The sequence below is a fragment of the Sinocyclocheilus grahami genome, unplaced genomic scaffold (assembly GCF_001515645.1).
Source record: "Sinocyclocheilus grahami isolate Dianchi unplaced genomic scaffold, SAMN03320097.WGS_v1.1 scaffold160.1, whole genome shotgun sequence".
Classification (NCBI taxonomy): Eukaryota; Metazoa; Chordata; class Actinopteri; order Cypriniformes; family Cyprinidae; genus Sinocyclocheilus; species Sinocyclocheilus grahami.
This window is the reverse complement of record NW_015505339.1, coordinates 1953765-1961879: the sequence shown is the minus strand read 5'-3', so window position 1 is coordinate 1961879 and position 8115 is coordinate 1953765.

Genomic DNA, 8115 nt, shown 5'->3' with positions numbered 1-8115 from the left:
GGAGGTGTGAATGGTTGTGTGGAGAGGTGTTCAGGGTGGGTGTGGGGTGTTTTTTCAAACATGCAGTAAAACTTGTGCAGATCGTCTGCCAGTTGTTGATTCTCCACAGTGCTGGGGGATGGTGTCTTGTAGTTGGTGATCTCTTTCAGACTTTTCCACACTGATGCCGAGTCGCTGGAAGTGAACTGAGTCCTTAGTTTTTCAGAATAATTCCTCTTTGCCAGGGGCAAATTGATCTCCTTTTCCAGTCTGTATTTGGCCTGTTTATACAAGACATTGTCCCCCTTTTTTGTTTTGCAGTGAACCATGGTTTGTCGTTGTTGTAAGTTAGATGAGTCCTGGTAGGAACGCACATATCTTCACAGAAACTGAAATAAGATGGTACAGTGGAACTCTGTGAGCTCGTCGGTGGCAGCAGCTTAAAAAACACTCCAATCAGTGAGGTCGAAACAGGCTTGTAGATCCCGCTCTGCTTCATTAGTCCATCTCTTTACAGTCCTTAATACAGGTTTAGCTGATTTCAGTTTCTGCCTGTAGGTCGGTATAAGATGATCAGAGAGCCCCAAAGCTGCTCGTGGGACAGAGTGATATGCATTCTTTATTGCTGTGTAACAGTGATCCAATATATTACTGTCTCTGGTGGGACATGTGATGTGCTGATGCAGATGGATGCTAGGCAACGGCGTTCTGAATCCGCGCTGCCTGAGCTGAGACATGTGCTTAGGACTGCGCATGCGCTCTGGCTGAAATAAGCTTTTTGTAACGCTATTTGTGGAAAAGAAACAACATTTCTGACACAGTTGTTGTCAGATTTCTTTTGTGATTTCAGATATGAAATTTAAACATAAGCTTAGTGAACAGTTTTGGAGAACTTGATGTTCCCCCATTCAAAGAGATAGGAGTTGCACTTGCATGCCCGAGAGGCATTTCAAAGATGGCTGCCGAGTGACATGACTTGTCTTAAAGGGACTTTGCCTCTGTCTATGGATCCTGAAATAATATAGTTAATATTTTCCGTTATCATGTTCTCACATCTTTTCCGATGTTTGAGAGTTTCATCTTGTACTGCTGCTGGTGTATATGGCGTGTCAAAATTAATCGTTGCATCGCGATGCGTACGTGGACGATTCTGCATCAATGCAGTAATAGACCATAATCGATTATAGCCTATGACGTCATAAGCAAATGCGCTGTCACGCGAGTATTAAAAATGCACTCTCTATTTTTAAATCGGAGCTTGGCTTTTTCCCGCATGGCACGTGTGTGTGCTAGAGACAAACGTGGCGGTCTTCATTGCACAGAATATGCGCTGTGAGACACGAATTTTGGCAACATTTTTTCAAAGGAGGCGTATGCATGTATCTTTACAGAAGCAGCACAGAGAGCCGCTTCAGAAACGTGCGTGGCGTGGCTGGAATAAACACAAGCATTGAGTGGCCGTAATCAGCTTCAGTGGCCGTATCAGAGCCACATTGCACCGCAGACGTGTGCAGTGTAAATTGTCATTAATGGTAGGAAAGCCCCTTATACTGGAGAGCGGCCAGTATTAAGTGTTTCTAGGAGGTTATAGTACATTGAAGAATGATCATATGACTTTTTACATACGCCATGTGACCTGTAAATGCGGGAAAACATTTTCCATTGCAGTTTTGCATATTTTTTCTTTTTCACATTGCCTGAAAAACCACCTCATACGAGTGTAAAAACTTTTTTGCGATTTATGGGCGTTTTTGCGAAATTGACGCGTTTCCATTAGGCGTATTTTCAATTCGAAATTTCAATTAGTGCAATTTGAAGGGTAATGGAAACACGCCTTATGATCTCATCAGTAATAATCAAAGGGCAATAATGCTGAGAAAAAAGAATTCAATTCAATTCAAGTTTATTTGCATAGCGCTTTTCACGATACAAATTTTTGCAAAGCAACTTTACAGAAAATTAAGTTTTTAAAATATATTTAGTTGTAGCTTATCAGTGGTGACTGTCAGTTAATGTACATATGGCAGAAATGTTTGGAAAAATCAATTAAAGACGTAATCAAACAGACGTTGAACACTATTAACAGCAATTATTATATGATGCAATCAAACTTATAGCAAAATTTGGTAGTTCTGTATGTTGTTTCATCATCTGAGGTCCTCTGAGGGGTTGGCATCATCTCTTTTCAGGTGTTCTGGATCCAGACTGAAGCTTGTGTAAATCCTAGTGTTCATCGTCTATTTGATTACGTCTTTAATTGATTTTTGCAAAAGCAGAGAAACAAATTGAGCCATAATTAGTAGGGATGGGCATTCCAAGCAAAAATAATATTCAAAAATCGCTGGGTATTATTCGATTATTATTCGAAAATCGCACCCCTCCCCCGCAAGCATGCTCAAACCCCCATAAATAGAGAGAGATGAAGAGAGACGGGATTCACGCTTTCAATCTGTATGATAAACTGTTTAATTCAGAAGATAGGCTACCTTAACTCAAGCCATATAATGATTGTAACGTGCTGAAACGTATTAATATAATAAACATAACCGAATCACAGCACTTATTAACATAACAGTCCGTCGATTAGCATAAATCAACTGCTCATAAGGGCATTTCCATTTAAAAAATTGAATCCCTAAAGGGAATAGATACCAGATGGGAGGAAAAATATACTTTAATACCTTCTGTCGCAATTATATCGTTGGGTAATTACACTGTATATTAACTGTGGGCATCAGGGAGCCGTTATTAATATGTGGGGCATTGAAACCGCTTATGAACGCATGCTTGTTTTTTTACTTTTACTTTTGAGAGTCGCGATCACACGTACGGAGGAGCACTCGGCAGTACTTACCACACATTTTACAGTGGTGCTCAGGATCTGCAAATCATTCGCCATATACAGTACCTATCAGTCATCTCTCCTTACTCTGTTTATGTGGTGTTTAATTCAGAAGATAGGCTACCTTAACTCAAGCCATATAATGATTGTAACGTGCTGAAACGTATTAATATAATAAACATAACCGAATCACAGCACTTATTAACATAACAGTCCGTCGATTAGCATAAATCAACTGCTCATAAGGGCATTTCCATTTAAAAAATTGAATCCCTAAAGGGAATAGATACCAGATGGGAGGAAAAATATACTTTAATACCTTCTGTCGCAATTATATCGTTGGGTAATTACACTGTATATTAACTGTGGGCATCAGGGAACCGTTATTAAGTTGGAGTTAAACTCTGCAGGACACCGGCCCTCCAGGACCGAGTTTGGGCACCCCTGCTTTAGTGGCTCCGTAGAACGTGTTATTTGTTTTCCGAACCTTTCTGAATACGAATTCAGCACACCTCTAACCCAGTCAGGGGTGTTTGTGGTCCGCACAGAACTCTTATTTGACATTGTCCCAAGTTACTGTAACCATTATATGCTACGCAAGTTTTTTATTTATGCGACGCAAGTATACAGTGATGCGTGTGAGAATGTGTTCTTCTGTTGTCTTTGACAGCTTTTAGGTGCATTATTGGCAGCACCACCCTCTGCTTACATGAAGCGTCACCACCGCATCAGCACGAAAAACATGGGGACATTTTTTAAGACAATAATTATGTCCGATATTCTATAATTAAATCAACTAATCGAATATTCGAAAATCGTGACCCATCCCTAATAATTAGCATAGCTGCTGTTCCAACCAAGCAAAATTGATTTGTTTCACCCATGCTAAAGAATAATAATGTGCATTTGATCATATATAACTGCAGTACAAGATTATGAGATGCATTATTTGAATGCTTGGCCAAAATGTGTCTTTTATCTAGATTTAAACAGAGAGAGTGTGTCTGAACCCCGAACGTTATCAGGAAGGCTATTCCAGATATAATTAGCGTAGCTGCTGTTCCAACCAAGCAAAATTGATTTGTTTAACCCAAGCTAAAGAATAATAATGTGCATTTGATCATATATAACTGCAGTACAAGATTATGAGATGCATTATTTGAATGCTTGGCCAAAATGTGTCTTTTATCTAGATTTAAACAGAGAGAGTGTGTCTGAACCCCGAACGTTATCAGGAAGGCTATTCCAGAGTTTGGGACGTGACGTAGAAGACTAGTTAGGTATGCAGGAGCTAACCCATTAAGGGCCTTATAGGCAAGTAATAATATTTTGTAACTGATACGGAACTTAATAGGTAACCAGTGCAGAGACTGTAAAATTGGGGTAATATGATCATATTTTCTTGACCTGGTAAGGACTGTAGCCCCTGCGTTTTGGACTACCTGAAGCTTGTTTATTGAAGATGCAGGACAACCACCTAGCAGTGCATTACAAAGTTGCCATCTAATATAACACCCAGATTTTTGACTGTAGAGGAATTAACAGTACATTAGTCTAGTTGCAAATTGTAATCCAAGAGATTCTGTGTACTGTTTTTTGGTCCAATAAGTAATATCTCTGTCTTATCCAAATTTAATAGGAGAAAATTATTGGTCATCCAATCTTTTACATTTTTAACACACTCTGTTAGCTTAGATAATTTAGAAGTTTCATCTGGTTTTGTTGAGATATATAGTTGAGTATCATCGGCATAACAGTGGAAATTAATCCCATATTTTCTAATAATATTACCAAGGGGCAACATGTATATTGAAAATAGCAGAGGATCTAGGACAGATCCTTGTGGCACTCCTTACTTTACTGGTGAAAATTGAGATGACTCCCCATTTAAATGAACAAGGTGGTAGCGATCGGACAGGTAGGATCTAAACCATCTTAAAGCCTGCCCTTGAATACCTGTATAGTTTTGTAATCGATCTATGAGTATGTCATGATCTATAGTATCGAATGCAGCACTGAGATCAAGTAAAACTAGCAATGAGATGCAGCCTTGGTCTGACGCAAGAAGCAAGTCATTTGTAATTTTAACAAGTGCAGTTTCTGTGCTATGGTGGGGCCTGAAACCTGACTGAAATTCTTCATAGAGATTATTTTTTTGCAGGAAGGAGCACAATTGAGCGAACAACTTTTTCTAAAATTTGAGACATAAATGGAAGATTTGAAATGGGTCTGTAATTTGCCAGTTCACTAGGATCTAGTTGTGGTTTCTTAATAAGAGGCTTAATAACCACCAGCTTGAATGGTTTTGGGATGTTACCTAAAGATAATGAATTAATAATATTGAGAAGCGGTTCTTCTGCTACAGGTAACAACTCTTTCAGTAATTTAGTGGGTACAGGATCTAATAGGCATGTTGTTGGTTTAGATGCAGTGATACGTTTATTTAGCTCTTCCTGTCCTATAGTTGTAAAGCACTGCAGTTCTTCTTTGGGTGCTGTTAATGAAGCTGAAGTATTAGATGCTGTAGAATCTACATTTGTTTGTATTTCTGATGTTATCTATTTTATCAGTGAAGAAATTCATAAAGTCATTACTAGTTTTTTCACGCAATTCTAAAAACTTCCAAGTTAGTTTTTCTTCATTTGCGCTCAAGACTACACGTTTTTTTTCTTGAGAGAATGGGTATTACTGTTGTACCATGGCGCAGTACGTTTTTCTCTAAGCTTTTTCAATTTGATGGGGTCAACAGCTTCTAATGTATTAGAGAAAATAGTGCCCATATTGCTAGTCATTTCGTATAGTTAATGTGTATTTATGGGTACAGAAAGCAGTTGAGATAAATCAGGCAGTTTATTTGTGAATCTAGCTTTAGTGGTTGGAACAATAGTTCTTCCTGGATGATAACGCGGCGCCATATAGTTAATATCAGTAATACGCAGCATGCACGATACAAGGAAATGGACAGTAACATCATCACTTTGAGGTACAATATCTATATCAGTAAGATCGATCCCATGTGATATAATTAAAGCTAGCGTATGATTAAAACGAGGAGTGGGCCCGGTGACATTTTGCTTGACTCCAAAAGAGTTTATTAGGTCAGTAAACCTAATACATTTTCTGTAAGTCCTAATGCATCATTTGTATTATCAACGTGAATGTTAAAATCTCAGACAATTAGCGCTTTATCAACAGTTACCAATAGGTCTGAGAGGAAATCTGCAAATTCTTTTAGGAAATCTGTATACGGCCCTGGTGGTCTATACACAGTAGCCAGAGCAAGAGATACGATAGATTTCTTTTGCATATCTGACAGTGTAACATTAAGCATTAGTATTTCAAATGAGTTAAACCTGTATCCTGTCTTCTGAGTAACATTGAGAATATCACTATATATTGTTGCAACACCGCCACCACGACCAGTCTGACGGGGCTCATGCTTATAATAGTAGCTTGGTGGAGTAGACTCATTTAGACCAATATAATCATTTGGTTTGAGCCAGGCTGCAGTCAAGCAGAGTACATTAAATCTATTATCTGTGATTATTTAATTTACAATAACTGCTTTGGGTGCGGGTGATCTAATGCTTTGGAGCCCAAACTTCAAAAAATGTTGGTAATTTTTATTTTTTCTAGATCCTGCATTAAATTTATATTTTGACCTCAATATTCGGGGAACAGACACAGTCTTTATAGATTGGACAGTTTTGCTTGACTTCAAAAGAGTTTATTAGGTCAGTAAACGCAAGTCCTAATGCATCATTTGTATTATCAACGTGAATGTTAAAATCTCAGACAATTAGCGCTTTATCAACAGTAACCAATAGGTCTGAGAGGAAATCTGCAAATTCTTTTAGGAAATCTGTATATGGCCCTGGTGGTCTATACACAGTAGCCAGAGCAAGAGATACGGTAGATTTCTTTTGCATATCTGACAGTGTAACATTAAGCATTAGTATTTCGAATGAGTTAAACCTGTATCCTGTCTTCTGAGTAACATTGAGAATATCACTATATATTGTTGCAACACCGCCGCCACGACCAGTCTGACGGGGCTCATGCTTATAACAGTAGCTTGGTGGAGTAGACTCATTTAGACCAATATAATCATTTGGTTTGAGCCAGGCTTCAGTCAAGCAGAGTACATTAAATCTATTATCTGTGATTATTTAATTTACAATAACTGCTTTGGGTGCGGGTGATCTAATGCTTTGGAGCCCAAACTTCAAAAAATGTTGGTAATTTTAATTTTTTCTAGATCCTGCATTAAATTTATATTTTGACCTCAATATTCGGGGAACAGACACAGTCTTTATAGATTGGACAGCACAAGTACTTCTATCATTTAAGCGGGTAGAACAAAAGCCATCATAGCAGTTATTTGAGAATTGGCTTACTAGTCATATGGAGCATAGCGTCCTAGAGATGTTGTCCGACAGGAGTTCCGCTCTGACTCTGTTGGGGTGCAGGCCATCAGCGAGAAAAAGTCTAGGACGCTCCCAGAAAAGATTCAAATTATTAACAAAGAGCAGTTTCTGTTCTTTACACAATGACAATAACCATTCATTTAAAGCAAAAAGTCTACTGAACCTTTCGTGTCCTCGTCGATACGTGGGAAGTGGTCCTGACACGATGATCGTCGTTGCGGGCGATGTCCTGCCAGAGGGATTTGAGGAGCTTGATCGAGACGGTGCATTCTGGGTGGAGATCTCGAAGAACGGAGGCGGCGGAGGGGGAGAGGTCCTCGGCCGGGGCCTGGCTTATGTGTGTGAATAGAGTATTAGCAATGTAAGCGAGCGGCAACCACGCTGGCGATGCTAACGGGTTATAAGCGGACTCGGGAAATCAAAATAAAACTAGTGATAACAAGGCGCTCTGATTGTTTTTGTTGTACGATAGGGGATATATTCTCACATTATAGAATCGAAAATGATGGTGTATAAAATTGATTTTAAGATAAAAAAAATAGACGATAAAGAATTAACTTGATGGCGCTCAAACCACTGATCTATATATAATGACAAAACACGAGGCAGCAACCCAGCAAGCAATAGCCGTCATTTCAACATCTCGTTTAAGTATAGACCCAATATAGTCCGGCTATGTGTAACCCACTTCTAGCCCAAATAACCTTGAATTTGGTTTCATGTCATCTTTTGGCAAAATAACTTGTGAGATGTATAATATTCCATCATGTAAGCAAAGTCAATAGCGTTTACAGGGTGTCTGGTTTCATTTCTTTGACATGTTCAATACGTAGCCTGAGCGTAGCCACGATTTAGCTCGTAGTCAGA